A 13,799-nucleotide genomic window follows, 5' to 3' on the forward strand; every position below is an offset into this window, starting at 1 on the left:
TATATAATAATAAATGTATATTTCATGGGGCCAGCACTGTGGCGTAGTGGGTGAAGCTGCCACCTGCAGTCCCAGCATCCCACATGGGCGGTGGTTCGAGTCCTGGCTGCTCCGCTTCCTGTCCGGCTCTCTGCTGTGGCCTGGGAAAGCAGTAGAAGATGTCCCAAGCCCTTGGGCCTCTGTACCCACGTGGGAGATCTGGAGGAGGATCCTGGCTTCAGATCGGCACAGCTCTGGCCATTGTGGCCAGTTGGAGAGCGAGCCGGTAGGTGGAAGACCTCTCTCTCTCTCTGCCTCTCCTTCTCTGTGTAACTCTGACTTGCAAGTAAAATAAATAAATCTATAAAAAATAATAAATATATTTCTTAAGTAAATAATAATCTATAAATAATTTGTATTTATATAGAATGTATAATAATAAAGTAAATTTACCTTCTTTTTGAAGATTTATTTTATTTATTTGAAATGCAGAGTGATAGAATGAGAGGGAGAGACAGAGAAAGAGAGATCTTCCATCTACAGGTTCACTCCCCCAAAATGGCTGCACCAGCTGGGCCCAGGCCAGGCTGAAGCCAGGACCTGGAACTCCATATGTGTCTCCCACGTGGATGGTAGGACACTAGGCATTTGGACCATCTTCTGCTGTTTCTCCCAGGCACGTAGCAGGCAGCTGGATTGGCAGCAGAGCAGCTGGGACTTGAACGAGTGCTGATATGGGATGCCAGCAGAGAAAGCGGCGGCTTAACCTGCTGCACCACAGCTCTGGCCTCTCTATTTACCTTCTTAATGTCAGAAGCTCCCTTAAACTTCCTTAATCATTGGTGACCATCTGACCCCATCACTGCAGAAAGTAATTCTAAATATTAGTTATGCATATTTCTAACAGAAATGTAACAACTTTCTGTGGTTCTCACCTCTTGATTATATTGAAATTTTCTGTATTTTGCAACAGACAGTAAAGAAATACCGGGTGACTCTCAGAAGTGGTAGCGTTTATATCAAGTGTGTACATTCAGATGTCATGTATACTGAGTTAGAACAGCTCAGCAGGGGTCTAACAAACAACACAGCTAGTGGTTATCTGCTGTGAGACATTTCTCTCCAGCGAGGAGTTGTCTCTTGCTGAGAACACCAGATCCCAAATGGAGATGAAATAGATGAACATGGCCTTAGACACAGATCTCCTTAATACCAAACTCCAATCACTTAGACCTTATGTTTTAGATAGAAAATGCTTTATAATTAATTATATTGATGATGTGAGACTGTTGTACCATACACAGTTGCTGAGACAATACACAAAACGTAATATTTATGCAAATATAGACAGCCAAGAAGACTTAAATTTTTAGGAATGCTCAAATCCAACTCTTCAATCCTCAGTTTCCTGTATGTGTTCTAGAATAATAGCAAATCATTACAACTGTTAAAAAATTTTATATCATAATCTGTAATAATCCTGGAAATATAATTTAAAAATTCTTTAAGTATTTATTTTAATACATAGACATAAATAGTAATATTAGGCTATCCAGCACACAGAATAATATGAATTTGCCCTAAATTATTTTACTTGAATAAATGGAAACAGAAAACTATACGCGTTTACAAATTTCATCATTTACTACACTGACATTTCTTTGTAGTAAAATACAACTGTCTTGTAATTAATAAAACAAAAATGGGAACTTTCCACTGCAAAATGAGATCTAGCAATCTGAAGATGAAATTAGTATTGCTAAAACAGTGGAAATGTAGCCACTTTTGAAGCCTTCATTTCAACATTTAATTTGAAGCAAAATAAATAAATAAAATTTTGTAAGAATTAATACTTTGTGAACGAGTGAATTGTATAATACACATACACACACATAATTTTTTTGCCAAAGCTTAATTAAATAATAATGTGTTTTTTTTATATAAAAATTTCCTGGAGGGGCCAGCACTGTGTCATAGTAGGCTAAGTAGGCATCCCATATGACTGCCTATTTGGTCCAGGCTACTGCTCTTCCAATCCAGCTCTGTGCTTATGGCCTGGGAAAGCACTAGAAGATGGGCTAAGTTATTGGGCTCCTGCACCCACGTGGGAGACCTGGAAGAAGCTCCTGGCTCCTGGCTTCAGATTGGCTCAGCTCTGGTGCTGTGGCCATTTAGGGGAGAACCAGAGGATGGAAGACTTGTCTCTCTATTTCGCCCTCTCTGTCTGTAACTCTACCTCGCAAATAAAGAAATAAATCTTTAAAAAAAAGTTTCCTGCAAAGCCTTTTTCTATAATATAGATTAAAAATCAACATATAGATTTATATTTAGTTTTTGAGATCATATTAAAAGGATACATTTTCAGGTAATATATATTTAGATAAGTCTTTTTCAATTCTTAACAAGTTTGCACACTGTTAGAGTAGTTGTATGAACTGATTTAGGAAAGGGGAAATATGAAATTATTAAACTGAGGTAACCATCACTCATATTCAATAGGTGATTATTCAAACTCAACCCAGATAATTAATCTTAAGAGAACTTTGGGTTAAAATAAAAAATATGAGAATTAGTCTAATTTCTTAATTTTTGTTAAAATGTTCTAAATAAAAATATCCTTATTTATGGGGTACTATGTGATGTTTCTATATTTGTCTACATTGTGTAATGTCAAATTAGGATAAATATGTCATCTCAAACATTTAATATTTCTTTATGATCAAAAAATCAAAAATTTTGTTAGTTTTTTGTTTTGTTTTGTTTTGTTTTTTGACAGGCAGAGTGGACAGTGAGAGAGAGAGACAGAGAGAAAGGTCTTCTTTTGCCATTGGTTCACCCTCCAATGGCCGCCGCGGCCGGCGCACTGTGCCGATCCGATGGCAGGAACCAGGTACTTATCCTGGTCTCCCATGGGGTGCAGGACCCAAGTACTTGGGGCATCCTCCACTGCACTCCCTGGCCACAGCAGAGAGCTGGCCTGAAAGAGGGGCAACCGGGTTGGCTAGTTTTTTTGAAATAATAATCTTATATAGCGAAATTAAACTGGAGACAAAAATCTTAAAACCTTTGTTTGAAATCTGAGTCAAGCTAAGTAGGAGAGTACACACAACCAAATTGCTTCCATGGGATAATATACTAGTACAGAACTGAAATTTAGTAATAGTAACTCCATTTAATCATCACATTAAATACCTCCTGATTAAAAAGTTAATGAAAACGTCAATATTTTCTGTAGAAAATATCAAGTAACACAAGTGAAATTTTATAGGTAAAGATCAGATCTTGAAAGATTAGAAATTTTTACAGAAATAACCAGTATACTTACATAGTCCCCACAAAACATTTTGATGACAGTGGCTAATTTCAAGGCAGATAACAGGACTCAGCAAGTGTTCAGTTGCGTAGACAAGTCTCACTGTGAAGCCAGAAAGAACTGAGGGTCAGGACTCCCTCTGATTTATATATGTCAGGCAAGACAATGGAGGCATGGCTACGGATAGAGCGTGACTCAAGATAACAGTGCTCTGGTCAGCCATCAGTTGTGAGCAGGCAGAATTGCACAAAATAAATAGAACCATTAGCCTAATCCCTGGTTGTGTGTTGATTTAAGAAATACAAATTAGCCAAACAGTGAAGGAAGGGTAACCCTTGGAGAAAGCCGATGACTCATGGAAAGGCAAGCTGATTAACCACAAAGTTAATGATTTATTTTCTGCTCGGTCGTTGTTAACACCCAGACTCTTTTAGGGGTTCTGGCCCTCCATTCATATTATAGCTTGCTGGATATCATGTGCATCTATACTATTTTTTCCCCTAAATATTTATTTTTACTAATTTGAAAGAGTTACAGAGAGAGGTAGAGACCGAGAGAGAGGTCTTCAATCTGCTGGTTCACTCCCCAGATGGCCGCAATGGCTGGAGTATCTGAAGCCAGGAGCCAGGAGCTTCTTCTGGGTCTCCCACATGGGTGCAGGGGCCCAAGGACTTGGGCCATCTTCTGCTGCTTTCCCAGGCCATAGAAGAGAGCTGGATCAGAAGAGGAGCAGCCGAGACTAGAACTGGCCCCCATATGGGATGCTGGAGCTTCAGGCCACGGCTGGCTTTAACCCACTGTGCCATAGCGCTGGCCCCTCTGTACTATTTTTTTTTATTTTATTTTTATTTGATAAGACACTTTACTGTTCTTTTATAAAGATTTATATGTTTATTTGAAGGGCAGAGTTACAGAGAATCAGAGAGAGAGAGAGAGAGGTCCTCCATCTACTGGTCCACTCCCCAAATGGTCTCAATAACAGGAGTTGGGCTGATCTGAAGTCAGGAGCCAGGAGCCTCTTCTGAGTCTGCCACCCTGGCACAGGGGCCCAAGCCCTTGGGCCATCTTCCACTGCTTACCTAGACCATAGCAGAGAGCTGAATCGGAAGAGGAGCAGCCGGGACTCAAACTGGTGTCCATATGAGATGCTGACACCACAGGCGGAGGCTTAGCCTCCTGGCCCCTAGCTTCAGATCAGTGTATCTCTGGCCGTTGCAGCCATTTGGGGAATGAACCAGCAGACAGAAGACCTCCCTCTGCCTCTGCCTCTCTGTGACTCTGCCCTTCAAACAAAATAAACAAACCTTTTTTTTTTTTATCTTTTATTTAATGAATATAAATTTCCAAAGTACGACTCATGGGTTACAATGGCTTCACCCCCCATACCGTCCCTCCCACCCACAACCCTCCCCTTTCCCACTCCCTCTCCCCTTCCATTCACATCAAGATTCATTTTCGATTATCTTAATATACAGAAGATCAGCTTAGTATACCTTAAGTAAGGATTTCAACAGTTTGCTCCCACACAGAAACATAAAGTGAAAAATAATAGATGATTTTTTTAAAATGATGATGAAATCAGATCAGACCTATTGTCATGTTTAATCCCAGTGAGAGTCAAGTTGGGAATTGATAATTTCTTTTTTTTTTTCTTTTTTTTACAGAAGATCAGTTTAGTGTACATTAAGTAAAGATTTCAATCGTTTGCACCCCCATTGAAACACAAAGTGAAATATACTGTTTGAGTACTTGTTATAGCATTAAGCCTCAATGTACAGCACATTAAGGACAGAGATCCTACATGAGGAGTAAGTGCACAGTGACTCCTGTTGTTGACTTTACAAATTGACACTCCTGTTTATGGCATCAGTAATCTCCCTATGCACCAGTCATGAGTTTCCAAGGCTATGGAAGCCCCTTGAGTTCTCCGACTCTTATCTTGTTTAGACACGGTCATAGTCAAAGTGGAGGTTCTCTCCTCCCTTCAGAGAAAGGCACCTCCCTCTTTGAAGACCTGTTCTTTCCACTGGGATCTCACTCACAGAGATCTTTTTGCCAGAGTGTCTTGGTTTTCCATGCCTGAAATACTCTCATGGGCTTTTCAGCCAGATCCGAGTGCCTTTAGGGCTGATTCTGACCTCTGTACTATTTTTAAACATTTCAACTACTGTGGATTTGGCCTTATGTTTACCAGCAATGTATTTAGGACAGAAGTGCTTGCCCAGGAATAAAAATCTTGGAGAAGTATATTCACTACTGTTTTTCACATTTAACTTTCAAATGTATTATTTTCATGTTTAACTTTATTGTTTTAAGGAAAAAAACTAAAAGAACACTTTCAAAGTCCAATATAATGTTGGGATTCGCTTGTCCTCCTGAATTACATGCATCATTCCAAAAATAATAAAAAGTGTGTTACATTGCTATGGTTTGAACAAGATTTGGCTCCTGAACTCATGAGATCTTTAAACCTCGAAATTGTAAGTTAATGATATGAAGAAGGTGGAGCTTAATCCACTTATACTGTTAATCCAGGGTGGAGGTGGCTCGTGGGAGACCCAAGGTTGCAGGGATAGACCCTGGGGAGGTAGCTGTCATGAGAACCTTTGTTGGAAAAGCAGAATTGGGCTGAGCCACTGCCTCTGCCTTCTGACTCACCACACTGTGCTGTCATTGCCATCTCAAGTATTTCATCATAGTAATCGAAAACTTACTGATTATCTGTCTATCTATGTCACTGAAGTGCCACTTAATGAATAATGTAATACTCAGTCTATATAAATTCTTAAAGATTTTGAAGAAGATTTAAATAAATATTGGTTAAAATAACAGAATATTGCAAGATAAGTATCAATTGATGAGCATCCATAATTCTAGAACTATTTTACCCAAATGGTGTTAGTTTATGGATAAAAATCTTTAAGCAAGATATATTCACACACCTATACACCTGTATCCTTTATACAGACACAGATACACACACATACTTACACACATAGTGATAAAATATCTAAGTTCTGCAGCATCCATTTCATAATAGCAGATTGGGTAAGCACAGACTGCTCAGAGGCACTTGGTGTCTAGCCAGGCTTATTGGAGTTAATAAGGTTATGTAATGTAGGAACATAAGACTTCAGGGTTTAATATGCCTGCATGAGTTTGAGGAGCCAAATAATCTTTAATCCATAACAACCATTAGGGACGATTATATGCCAGTGGATTGGATAATCTAGAAGAAACAGCTAAATTCCTCAACATATCCAACATACTAAGGCTGAATCACAAAGAAATACATTACGCTCCTTACCTCGGTGAGAAATTTGACTATTCTTTTGAAATCCTGTCATGTGAATCATGTATCTTCATTTTACTAGGCTCAGCTTCTAGAGAGCTATGTGGTTCCTTTATGGGAACATTTCCTCTTGTTTCTTTGTCTCCCTTGTAGCTCTGTGTTGATTTCTGAACATTAAGACAACCAACTCTCTCAGTCTTGTCAGATCTGTCTCATGTAGGACTTATTTCTCCCCAGTCAACCTGGCTAGAGATTCTAAGTACCTCTGTGCGATTTGCTATCATCTAACTCAGTGGTTTTTATTCCTGGTTGCCTGCAAGAGACTAGAGAGTATCTGGTATGTTATTAACTTGAGAGGTGAGATAGAAGCCAGTCTTTGGGTTGCATTTGGAGAGACTGGGTTATTAGATGTGTGTTCCAGTTCCTCCTTTCTTCGTGGAGTGCCTGAGAGCCAGAGCTTATTTCCCACCTGTTCTTGCTGATACATGTACTCTTGTTTAGGCTGCTTACCGTGGACCTAGGAAGACAGCCACTGAGCCCTTACAAGTTTAAAGATCACAGTTCTGTTCTCTGTGGTCTAGGAGACTCGGGAGCGTGCAGCGCTCTCACTTCCTTCAACTCCTCAAGCTAGGTGATTTAGGGGCCAGTCCCCCGCACAGGAGCTATAGCAGTTGAGGTGCTCTGTGTGTGCTGAAAGTACTTTAGGGGGGATCTGCATGGAGTAAGACATTCAACCAAGCCCCAGTCTCCTGCTGCGTTGCTTGGGGAGACTTCTGATCTGGAGTTTCAGGTTGGAGCAAGCTAAGAGAGAAGGTGTAGGGAGCGCCTATTTTCTTATTCAGGCAGGAGGAAGCATTCTAACTTCCTTCCAATGTGAGATTGCCTGGATTTATCACTGCAGATTGCTGAAGTGAAAGGTCTATTGAGCATTATTGCTTTTTTGTGTTTAGGCTAAAGGAAGTTTATTCTTTATTTGTTGTGTTCGCTTGTTAGAGGCCAGAACCCCAGGGAGCACCTGGAAAACTGTGCAGACAAATCCTTTGCGGGGGAAACTTGGCAACTGGATTGATCCTAGGGGCTACGTCTGCTGGGAGTAGTCACACAGTTTATTTATCTCCTCCTCAACTCCCTGCTCCAATGCCTTTGTTCATTGTGCTCAAAGGAAATGTTCCAATGCCAGGTCCTGCCAGTCTTCAAGCAATGTGATGTGAGAGAAAACTCTGCGATAAGCAGTGCATAAGGTGGTCGTTGTATGTGCGGTACAGGCCCTGTCCACTCGAGATCCAGGTGGATGTTGGGGACTCCTTGATCATAAGGTGCAGTGTTGCCGGTAGACTTCACACTCCAGTTTGTCTTTGCTTTCCCTACCCATATAGCTGTGGACACCTGCTCGTTGTCTGGTGTGTAGAACTCTTTCAAATAGAGTCTGGCTTTCTCCTAGAGAAATGGATTTTCTTAGCGAGTTGATACATGTTTAGATGTTTACTTGGTGTGAAAGAGGGACCCTCAGGAGCCTTCTGTTCTGCCACATGACTGATACCAGCTTCTAGGTTAAACTCGAATTCCCGTGTGGTGTGCTATAGCAAATAAGCATTGGATCCTCCCAGGAGTCACATTCCTTATCTCTCCCTCAATTTATTAGCAAATATTTATAAGACAACTTGTATGCGTGTGGCAGTGTAACAGGTGGTTTGGACACTTAATTGAGCAATACAGACAGAAATCTCAGCCTGTAGTTCTTATGTTGATTAATGGATGATTTGGAGTTTTTTAAAATACATGATGAAAAATATAATTAATATGTATATGTCATTAACACGAGCACTGCAAAAGACTAAATTAATAATCCGTAGGAGGCTGTAAGTGGAACAAAATCCTTCCAATGAGAAATTTACGTCTTCCAAATAGACACATCTTGTGATAATATTCCCCAAATGATTTAGAAAAGCTATATACCTCTCTGTTCTTTTCAAAGGGGTCATATAAAATATTTTCATTCAAATTTTGGTTGTTGCAATTATTTTATTCTTTTAAAATCATCCAATGGGATCCAAAAACTGTAGCAATTCCATGTCCAAAATCACTCATTTAAAGCCTTTAAAATAAGCCCTTATTTAATTGTTGAATATTTTGTATCATTTTTCATCTTTCTGGATCCTATTTCCGTTCTATTTCTGAGATAGTGTTTGTTATAAGGTGATTTATGTTTGAATATCTTTTGGGGATCACCTTATCTTATATTTATAATTTTTTTTCTCTAATCTTGCTTATAAAGATTTCCATTTTCATTTAAATCTGAAAGCCACAGGCTCTTCATATTAACCTGTTATTTTTATAAACAACTTTAATTAAGCACAAACTGTCTACAGGGAACTGTATCCCTTCAAGTGCACTGTTTGGTACAGTTTGAAGTATGTACATCTGTGAAGCTAAGACCAGTCAAGGGCCACAACATTTCCATCACAAAGGATTTTCCATTGCTCTTTGTAGTTTAATCCTCCCTTCACTTCTTACCCCGGGGAATCGCTCACCTGTAGAACTGGGAGTAGAGATGGGACTGGAACTCAGATGCAGGACGTGGATGTACCAAGCAGGTATGCCAAACACCTACCCCATTTATTCCTTCCTGATAGAGCTTTAGATTGATTGTGCACAATCTGCTAGAATACCACAAATGTCTTTCAAATGTAAGTACAGCAGAATGTCTAAAACACTTCCTCAGTATATGAGTGCATGCATGACTACAATGAATGGACAGCACACATTCTTGCCTTTACTTTTCTATCAGGTGTAAACTCTGAGCAGTATTTCAGTTCATTCTTTGGGCAAATACATTTAATACATAAAGGTTTGTTATTCAGTTGTTATACATAATCATCATCTCAATTTGAAAAAAAAAAAAAACAAAAAAGCAAGACCTTCCAATGGCTATTAATTTTGCTGTTATTCTATTCTTAGCTATATCTTGTTGTTGAAGTTAAATAGACACAAGTGGAGAAAAGCAATCCTATAGGGAAATTACTAATCCAGTTGTTCCTGTCACTTGATAACAAGAACCCATATAATAATGGCAATGTTTACCTTTCTTGTTTATGTTGAAGCCCCTGAAAAGAGTTGACAAGTGGACACCTTAGAAATCTTTTTGAGATACGTGAATGATTTTGTATTTTGGTTGAAAATACTTACGTTTATAATTTTGGTTCAAGGGAGTGCCACATCAACATCTGGGAGAATGTAGTAAATTCTAACTGAATGAAGATGATTTTTCCTAAATCCTAGGTGATTGTGTCCTATGAAATACTATGACATTTTTTCCTGGACCCATACACATTGCTGTTCTTGGAATGCAGGCTTCTCTACTTTGTGGATATTAACAACAATGAAGTGAGTAATTTTAGGCCATTAAATAGGCTTGTGAGTTACATTGATAATTTTTGCATGGATAATTGTTTACTGGGAAAAAAAAGAAATCTCCTGTTACTATTGTATTAGTCTATGTCTACCTTTAGATCCCTTAACATTTCTTTTTTTTTAATTATTTGACGGGTAGAGTTATAAACAGTGAGAGAGAGAGACAGAAAGGTCTTCCTTCCGTTGGTTCACCCCCCAAATGGCTGCTATGGCTGGCGCTGCGCTGATCTGAAGCCAGGAGCCAGGTGCTTCCTCCTGGTCTCCCATGCAGGTGCAGGGGCCCAAGCACTTGGGCTATCCTCCACTGCCCTCTAGGGCCACAGCAGAGAGTTAGACTGGAAGAGGAGCAACTGGGACTAGAACCTGGCACCCATATGGGTTGCTGGTGCCGCAGGTGGAGGATTAACCAAGTGAGCCATGGTGCCGGCCCGTTAATATTTCTTTTCTTTTTTGGTCTTACCTAAATTTTTTAAAAAGATTTTATTTATTTATTTAAAAGGCAGAGTTACAGATAGGCAGAGGCACAGGGAGAAACAGAGAGAGAGAAGTCTTCCATCCTCTCGTTCACTCCCCAGATGGCTGCAATAGCCGGAGCTGGGTTGATCCGAAGCCAGGAGCCAGGAGCCTCTTCTGGGTCTCCCACGCAGGTGCAGGGGCTCAAGCACTTGAGCCATTTTCTACTGCTTTCCCAGGCCATAGCAGAGAGCTGTATTGGAGTGGAGCAGCTGAGAACTGAACTGGTGCCCATATGGGATGCCAGCACTGCAGGTGGCAGCTTTACCCGCTAGGCCACAGTGCTGGTCCCACCTAGGTATTATTAATAATCAGATGAAATTAATATAAAAAGCAAAGTCTATGAAAAATCTTATTATTGTAAAATAATATATACTGGAAGTATATATTGTAAAAATTAAAAAAAAAAGAATAAGAAAGGGAGGAGGAAGGCACATAGGAGTGTGGGTGGGAGAGAGGGTAGGGTAGGAAGTATCACTGTGCCCCTAAATCTCCATATATATGAAATACATGGAATTTGGTCACCTTTTATAAATATTTAAAAAGCAGTGCAAAGTGTTTCTGGATCATATTGGCCTTTTGGATTATGAATACTTTTGCTCTGAAACATGACATATATTTTACTTATCTCTAGTGTGATTACCCTGGTAATAGAGAAGAGTATGTTCTCTTGTAGCAACCGTGGCTATGAGTAGAATCTTAAACCTGTTGAACTTTTCTTGGATCAATTAATTGAAGGTCACATCATTGTGTAAAAAATATTGTTTTCAACATGGGGCACTTCAAAAAAGTTCACAGAAAATACATATTATGGGCGGCCAGCGCTGCGGCTCACTAAGCTAATCCTCTACCTGTGGCGTCAGCACACCAGTTTCTAGTCCTGGTTGGGGCACTGGATTCTGTCCTGGTTGCTCCTCTTCCAGTCCAGCTCTTTGCTGTGGCCCGGAAAGGCAGTGGAGGATGGCCCAAGTGTTTGGGCCCTGCACCCGCATGGGAGACCAGGAGGAAGCACCTGGCTCCTGGCTTCAGATAGGCGCAGCATGCCGACCATAGCAGCCATTTTGGGGGTGAACCAATGGAAGGAAGACCTTTCTCTCTGTGTCTCTCACTGTCTAACTCTGCCTGTCCAAAAAAAAAAAAAAAAAGAAAAAGCATGCATGAACTTCAATTTTTTTTTTGCAGGATGAAACTTATGTGTATTTAGTTATTCATTTTTATTTGAGGGAGAAGGGAAGGGAAGGGAAGTAGATACAGAGAGAGAGAGTGTGTGCGCTCTTTTCCACTGGTTCACTCCTCAAATCCCCACACTAGCTAGGGCTGGGCTAGGAGCTGTGAACGCAGTCCAGGTCTCCCCCATGAGTGACAGGAACCCGAGGATTTGAACCATCATTGCAGCCTCCCAGGAGCAACATTAACAGAAGCTGAGATCAGGAGCCAGGAATCAGACCAGGGAACTCTGATGTGGGGTGTGGGCATTTTAACCAGCATCTTAATTGGTAGGCAAAATGCTTGCCTCTAATTTTACCTTTTAATTCTACTTTCCATGAGGTTGTTGAAGTACTCTCTTACCTGTGCTAATCTTACCCACAAAGCAAGAAATCTGTTCTCTGAAAACATGAGGATTACATCTTATGTGTGACTGTAAAGTAATAAAAGAAACCTAGAATTTCTATGTCCAAGTATATGGTGCTCTTTATCCTGGAAGACTACATGCAAACTACTGTAATGATCGCATTGCTCCAGGGATAAAATATAATGTGCGTAAGCTCTGAATGTGCCAGCTCCATTGTAGGCATCTCAAGACATTTATTCCTCAAAACAACCATATGAAGTAGAATTATTACTACTCTATAATACAGAAGAACATTGCTACAGATTGAAAATTAGATCCAGGTAATTGAAAGGGCTCACAAGACTCTACATCTATAAAGACAGGGAATCGGCGAAGTAGGAGAAGAGTTCAGGCAAACGTGGCAGCTTGCTTGTCAGAATCCTCACTCAGTTTGTTACAATGCATTCACAATCAGTGTTGCTCCCCCTCTTCATGGAGGAACGACACTAAACCCTGCCTAGGCTTCATATCCGAGTCATGGCACCATTATGTCGCTCCCCCTCTTCGTGGAGGAACGACACAGGACCCTGCGCTGTTCTTTCGTCTGCTCGGCCATCAAACCAGAGCCCCCCCCCATTATATATGTATGTAGACACACACACACTCACACAGAGCTATATTTATTTATTTATTTGAAAGAGTGACACGGCGAGACAGAGAAAGAGATCTTTCTTTTTGAGATCTTTCATATGCTAGTTCAACTCCCTAAATGGCCACAGTAGCCAGGGCTGGGCCAAGCTGAAGCCAGGAGCCAGGAACTTTATCTGGGTCTCCCATGTGGGTGTCAGCGTCCCAAATACTTGGGCCATCGTCCACTGCCTTCCCAGGCACATTATAGAGAGCTGGGTAGGAAATGGATCATCTGGGACTCAAACTTCAATATGGGATTATGGCATGGCAGGCTGCAGCTTAACCTCCTGTGTCACAATGCTGGCCCCAAAGCATAGCCAAATTAATAATCATAATTATAATATCCATTTATGTAACTTCTCAAGAATCATAGCATTAAAACAATGAAAAAAAAAGAATCATAGTATAGGAAAACACATGTCACAACATTATTACGTGTTTCCTATGATGCTACAAGGAACTGATTCAATCCTGTTTGTTGAGTAGATTTATATATATATATATTTAAAGATTTATTTTTATTTATTTGAAAGGCAGAGTTACAGAGAGGTAGAGAAAGAGAGAGGTCTTCCATCTGCTGATTCACTTCCCTGATGGCCACAATGGCTGGAGCTGTGCCAATCCAAAGCCAGGAGCCAGGAGCTTCTTCCAGGTCTCCCACATGCGTGCAGGAGCCCAAGGATTTGGGCCATCTGCTGCTGCTTTCCCAGGCCATAGCAGAGAGCTGAATTGAAAGAGGAGCAGCCAAGACCAGAACCGGCGCCCACATGGGATGCCGGTGCTTCATGCCAGGGCTTTAACCCGCTAGGCCACAGCGCCAGCCCCGAGTGGATTTATATTTAATCTCTGGTTAAATTAGTGCCATCAACCCTTCCACAATACGACTGCTTTCTCAAATGAATGCTTATTGGCTTCGTCTTCCACCTTTGAGAACTATTTAAAAATCACACTGCTTGTTTGGCGTCCCTTCATAACACAGCATAGGGAGAAAACCAGTCAGCTGTGTGCTCACATAATCCCACTGGAAGATGTAACGCACATTGTATCGA

General features: G+C 40.6%; 1 long non-coding RNA gene across 1 annotated transcript in view; it reads left to right on the top strand.

Annotated features, from left to right (window-relative positions):
* Nucleotides 1-12,664, top strand: part of LOC138843602 (uncharacterized) — a 59,442-nt gene extending 46,778 nt beyond the window's left edge. The window contains exons 3-4 of the long non-coding RNA XR_011378548.1: nt 9,075-9,178; nt 9,864-12,664. This is a non-coding gene — a long non-coding RNA (uncharacterized lncRNA). The remainder of the gene's footprint in view (nt 1-9,074; nt 9,179-9,863) is intronic.
* The last annotated feature ends 1,135 nt before the right edge of the window (nt 12,665-13,799 follow it).

This window comes from Oryctolagus cuniculus, chromosome 8 (genome assembly GCF_964237555.1).
Source record: "Oryctolagus cuniculus chromosome 8, mOryCun1.1, whole genome shotgun sequence".
Taxonomy (NCBI): domain Eukaryota; kingdom Metazoa; phylum Chordata; class Mammalia; order Lagomorpha; family Leporidae; genus Oryctolagus; species Oryctolagus cuniculus.